This window comes from Echinops telfairi, unplaced genomic scaffold, assembly GCF_000313985.2.
Source record: "Echinops telfairi isolate 266 unplaced genomic scaffold, ASM31398v2 ScPeMD7_2010;HRSCAF=2546, whole genome shotgun sequence".
Lineage (NCBI taxonomy): Eukaryota > Metazoa > Chordata > Mammalia > Afrosoricida > Tenrecidae > Echinops > Echinops telfairi.
The window spans coordinates 17,424,208-17,430,597 of record NW_022105908.1 but is presented as its reverse complement, the minus strand read 5'-3'; the positions used below and the strand labels follow the sequence as shown (position 1 = coordinate 17,430,597).

At 49.3% G+C, this 6,390-nt stretch overlaps 1 pseudogene; it reads left to right on the top strand.

Annotated features, from left to right (window-relative positions):
• Positions 1-5,446: 5,446 nt before the first annotated feature.
• Positions 5,447-6,390, top strand: part of LOC101644503 — a 4,533-nt pseudogene continuing 3,589 nt past the window's right edge.

The window sequence follows — 6,390 nt, the reverse complement described above, 5'->3', positions numbered from 1 at the left end:
CTGAGTCATGGAAATCGTCCTGAAAAGGCTTGAGGGGAGGAATCTGGGCCCTGGAGGATGACCTGCATCCGTTCTAGGCATGCTCTGCTTCCCGAATCCCCGTTCACTCCTGTGCGTAAATAGCCCGGGATGATAGTTTGCTGGCTCCTCTTAACGCATCTTTTGCTCTCCCTCAGTGGTTCTCAACCTGTGGGTCGCGACCCCTTTGGGGGTCGAATGACCCTTTCACAGGGGTCACCCGATTCATCACAGTAGCAAAATGACAGTTAGGAAGTAGCAACGAAAATAATTGTATAGTTTGGGGTGGGAGGTCACCACAACATGAGGAATTGTATTAAAGGGTTGCGGCATTAGGAAAGTTGAGAACCACTGCTATAGAAGCTATTGACCAGCCAGAAAGAGTAAAAAGCTTTAAGCAGGCCCAGCCGCCTGGGTCAGTGCTGCTGTTTCCCTCAGTTTTCTTATCTTTAGACTGGAGCTGGGGAATTGAGAGATTTGAAAACCCTTGTGTGAGGTGTACCCTCCTCCTGGCAGCCACCCCACAGCACGGGCCAGTTATTGTCCCACTTACTAGATGTCAGCACAGAGGTCAAGAACGTGCCCCAATCTCCCAACCAGGCCTGTCCACACTCTAAGGTCCCTTTGGGGCCCCTTTCTGGAGCTGCTTATCCCCACTGCCCCACAGCTGAGCCCATGAGAAAGTGATATCATGACTCTGGGAGGGTTATATAATTTCGTGTCAACTTGAAGATATGAAAGTGTAGAGGTGGAGTCTAGTCTGTCAATCAGGTCACAGTCTGATGGTACCTCCTTGTGCGTGGGACCTTCTCCTAAGTAGGGTCCTGGGAACCTCCTCTCTCTCTGCCTTCACCTTCCTGTTGAGGAGCCATGCTGAGACCTACCCGGGCCTTGGAGATGCATCCGTTGCCATTGGATCCACAAGACTTTGCCCCCACCGGCTCACCCGTGACCTTCCTGCATCATTGCGTGTGGCTTCATGAGCCTGAAGAGAGATTGATGGGCTTGAATCAGACGTATGGACTAGTATCGGACTTAAGGACTTTATCTGGAGGATGGGAGGTTTCTTGATGTAAAGCTCTTTCTTACACATAGATGATGTCACTGGATTTGTTTCTGTAGTCAGTCTGATCTAACACAGGGTCACTCCCCATTCCAGATGAGCCACTGAGATTCAGATGGTTGGGAGGCAGCCTGAGGGCTCACAGTAAGTAGCAGAGCTGGGTGGGTGATCAATGTGTTTTTCCAGAACCCCCTTGGCTGTGTGAGCCTCTCTGGACAGTGGTCATGGAAGTAGGTCTTCCCTGGGAGCCTTCTGGAGAAGATTTCTCCAGCCTGCCCTGGGAGCCCACCAGACCCTGCATTGAAGGGGCACATTGATCCCATACCTTCACCAGCTGATTTTTTAAGACCAGGCATCATTAGGAGGGTGACTGGGCCAAGAGTCTCAGGCCAGCTTGGCATCCAGTTCGGCCCCTAGGAGCTGAGATTCTCATTGACAGGAAATATAATGTCTCTCTAAGCCTGTTCTCCCGTCTGCATCACTCAGGTTCTCTGGAGAGACAGCCTCAATAGAACATATGTGTATGTATGTTAATGTGTGAGTGTATGCGTATGCAGCATGTGTTAGACTGGGTTCTCGAGAAAAGCAAAACCAGTGGCACTTCTATGTTTAAAAGAGATTTGTATCAAGAAATGGCTCATAGAGTTGTGGAAGCAGGAAAGTCCAGTCTAGTTCAAGTCCATGGGTCAGATGGTAAGCTGGAGGCTTCTCATGACTTCTGGAGCTCTGAGTGCTGATGAACCAGAAGTCAAGAAGGTGAAGTGGGAAGACCTAGATTGGTGGCTGTAAGAGTCAGATGAACTCCAGATCGGCAGGGTTCTGATGGCTCCAGGGCTCAGCAAGCAAGATGGTAGGAGGCTGATGAACCAGATGCAAGAGCCAGATCCAGCACAAGTGAAGCCTTCCCACGGAGTCTGCTGCAGAAGGAGCAGACGACACCCTGAGGGGTCTTTCTTCCCATTGCATCAAGGCTGTGGCCTAATCAAAGGGGCTGCATGCCACCAACGCTACTGACGGCTCACAGAGCTGATTATGTTATGTTAGCTCCCAGCATGGAGTTGATGATGTTGTGTTAGATCATGTCATGGGGGATTACTGCCAAACTACTGAGAAACCTGGCCCAGTTGACATAAAACTTGGCCCAGTTGACATAAAACCTGGCCCAGTTGACATAAAACCTAGCCCTGTGTGTGTGTGTGTGTGTGTGTGTGTGTGTGTGTATGTGTAATACTCTGCTTGTGCTTGAAACACCTCCAAACCATCCTTGAATCACCTGAGGTTCCCCCTCAGTGAACTATTCTGCCCTGACCCCCCTTCTGCTCTTTGCTGACCCTCCTGTATTAGAGGTAGCAAAGAGACAGTGACGGAAAGACTCCAGCTCCCAGCCTTTCCTGCCGTGGGCGTTACGTGACCAGGGGGCCGGAAGCAGAAGTCTCCTGGACAAGAAGCTACTGTCTTAAGATGAAAAAGGCCAGGTTGCACAGCGATGTGTGTTTTGCCTCTCTTCTTTCAGAGGTCTCGGGCACAATGCCTGGAAATGTGGCTAGCTCCTTGGAACGGTAAGTTTGAAAGCCATGGGCTGAGGGCAGTATAGGTATGAGCCTCAGAGGACCCCGGGATCTTGTTGACTCCCATGGGAAGTCCAAAAGGCCTTCTTCTAACTAGAGAAAAATAATCCCCTCTTTGCTTTGACCACTTAGGGAGGTCTCATAGCTGTTTCGTGCAGCTGATCGAAATCCCAGCTGTCCCAGGGACTGAGCCAGGAGTCTGCTTAAATTTAGTACCAGTGTCCTTCCACGTGCTGCCTCTGGAAACATCAGCCTTGCTATATTGGTGCAGTGTTTGAATGTCCGTCACCAGGGGAGGTGGTTGGCAGGGACAGATTTCCTTGCTAGGGGTGGGAAAGTCAAGGACAAAGCTTCAGCCTAGGTGAGGTCTCAGGGGGCTTTGGTTCTGTGTTACCGGTGGGTAGGGCCCCCCAAAGGGCTGGGGAGGAGAGAAGGAAGAGGAAGAGCAAAGACTTGCCTCTGTTCTTAGTCATTCATTCATTCATTCTCTTGCTTATATCATTTGTTCCTCACCCTTCCTTGTTTATGCAAGCACTCCCCCGGCCTCTTCTGCGTGCCATGTCCCAGGCTGCGTGTTGGGGACGTGTCCACAATCTGGACCGATGTTGACTCTGTCTGTGGACATCACTATCCAAGAGGGAAGACACATTCTAGGAACCAGATGGCAGGATCCACAGTCAGCGCTCCCAGCCACCAAGAGGGTCTTGGGAAAGCATTTAAGAGACTCAAGGTCTGTGCTTAACGTCGTTGCTTCAGAAATCTCTCCTGACTGCTCCCTCTGGAAACCTAGGCAGCTCAGGCCGAGTCTCTTCCAGTCTCACTTCCTCTTGAAACACAGCCCGTTTTCCACGGCCTCAAGCTTCTCGCGACCCCTCTCACCTCAGCTCCCAACCCTCTCACCTCACATCCTCCGTTAAGCCACACTGACTCCTCCTTTCAAACCTCTTCCAAACCTATGCTCGTAAGGTGACCTTCTCAAGTGAATGTTTTCTGAGCCAACTCAAAATCTGGCACCTCTTCCTGGCCTTCCTCACTTTCATAACCCCTGCCCTATCCTAACCTTCCACCCAGCTTGTCTCTTATCAACCTCCTGCACTAACTTCAGCTCCACCAAGGGAAGGGCTTGTTGTCTGCTTTGTTCACTACTGTGTCCCCAGCATCTGGAACAGCACCTGATACCCAGCAACTATTGGTTGGTTGGTTGGTTGGCTGGTTGATTGCAGCGCACCCTGCCAGCTCCAAGGTGGCCAGCATGGCCTAGGTTGGAGAAGAGTTTGAAGGACTGAAGGTAGGTGACCACCCCTCTCTCCTCCACCCTCTTCTTCAAACACAGGAGCTCTAGGACCGTCACTGAGAATAGTGCAGAGGACCATATCCCTCCTAAGTCTGAAATTCAGGGTTGACTTTGTCAGCAGGGGGAGGCAGAGAGGGGCTTTTGACTGAAGGTTGGGGCCAGAGACTAGAACAATCTTTGGAGATGAGAAATGAGCGAGTGAGAAATCTGATGGTGTAAATGACGAAGAAACAGACTGGATGGACAAGAAGATGAGGGCGTGGATGAGTGCCAATTGATAAATGGATGCTGCCATGGATTAGATTGTGACCTCCCCCAAAATGTGTGTCCACTTAGCTATGCCCTAATTCCCTAGTTTATGAGCTGATGCAATTATTCACTGTGCTATAAATCCTAACCTCTGTGATGTTAATGAGGCCAGGAAACATCTACAGGCTTAGGTTGTATCTTAGTCGGTGTCTTTCGAGATGTAAAATGATGGAGGCAGGGGAAGACGATGGGAGTTTTGCAAGAGTTAAAGGCAATGGAGGCAACCCCTACTCTCTACACCATCCTGCAAGAATGGTGATCTAGGAGCAGATGCTTGGATAGACACAAAGACTGAACAGGGGTGGGAGGGAGAGTGGGAGTATCCCCACGGACAGACATAGTTTGACAGAGGGCATCTATATGTTTCTATTTACCTGCCAAAATATAGCAAACATGTGGTAGAGCATACAGGAGGCAACGTTTTGAAAATTCTTAGACATAACTGACATGCTAGTCTGGGTGGATTAAAGAAACAAATTCATGGACACTCATGTGTATAAGAAAGAGCTTTATATAAAGAGTAATTGTATAGTAAGAAAATATATCAGTCCAGTTCAGATTCAGTCCATAAATCTGATATTAGCCCATATGTCCGACACCAATATAAATTCCTCTTCAGATCCACACAATATATGCAATGATGTCGAATGCAAGAAGATCACAGGCCAGTGGGTGGAAAGTCTTGTGGATCCAGTGGCGGTGGAAGTATCTCAGTGCCGGCATGGGTCTCCATGTGGCTCCTCCAGCTTCCGGGCTCTGACTCCATCGACATAGCTCCATGTGGCTTATCAGCAGGAAGATGAAACAGAGAGAGTATGTCTGCCTCCAGGGAGGAAGACAGAAGTTTCCAGAATCTTCCGGAGAAGGCCATGCCCACACAGAGGCACCATTGGCTATGACCTGATTGACAGGCAAGACCCCACCCCTTCCCTCAAGTTGACAGTAGTTATATAACTGCCACAACTGAATACCTTGAGGAAATAAATCACTGGGCATCGGGGACTGTAGTCTCAGTGCACACCAAGGTCAGTTGGCATAAGATAGAGTTCTACATCCTACTTGGTGAGTAGTGACTAGGGTCTTAAAAGCTCGTGCACAGCCATTTAAGGCCCAACTACTGGTCTCTTCCCATCAAGGGCAGAGAAGAGGGAGGGAAAAGTAAAAGATACATGAAATACTTAGTCTAATGGACCGATGGACCACATGAACATCAGTGCCCACAGTCCTAAAGAGCGCCTGGCCACCATTGTCAACCGCTCTGAAAAGGATTATGTCAGAAGGCCCTGGGGAGCATGGGAGAAAATGTGGAACAAAATCCAAAATCAGGAAAGTGAAAGAGATCAGACTCACTGGTTGGCTAGAGACTCATGAGACCTTCATGGCTCTGACCTTTAGTCACCCTTCGGGTTTGACTGAACTCACCTCCTGAGTAAGAAGAATCAACCATTTAGGACAAAGTCCCAAGAACTCAGGCTGCGGCATAGGAGTGAAGGGGTTTCTCTGATACCGCATGTCACCTCTCCATGCACCTCCTGCACAAGAATATTGACAGGCAGAACCCAAATAGTCGGCAGTGAGACCTAAAGCCACAGAGGGCATCGGGTGTGTGCGGTGTCAGGGCTGAAAACGGAGACGTGCCTTAATAAACAGTAGGAGGTAAAAAAAAATTAACACTCCCTAGCACAGTCTACGAAGGCAGGCTCCTTGGGATCCGTGGAAATGTAAAACTTTAAAATTTCCCCCCAAATCTGCCATTTTATCCAATAGGGAAGAGACAACACAGCCCTCCAATTCGGAATTGAACATCATCAAGGAAAAATGGAGGATGCCCCCGGACCTGATACAAAACCGAACCAAACAAACGAAAACGGAAGGCCAAGAGGGATGGGAAGAAGGTGATGCCCAGGCTCTGGCAGAAGCCGAAATGAGAATGGAAATGGCAGATGATGAGGAAGATGGCAGGGAAGTGCCCAGCCTGCCTGTGTTAGTCTGGGCACTTTAGAGAAACAAACCCACAAACAGTCATGTATAAGAGAGAGTTTTATATAAAGGTTTAAGTGCACATCAAGAAAACATCCCAACCCAGTGCTGCCCAAGCCCACAAGTCCAACATTAACCCATATGTCCGACACCAATCC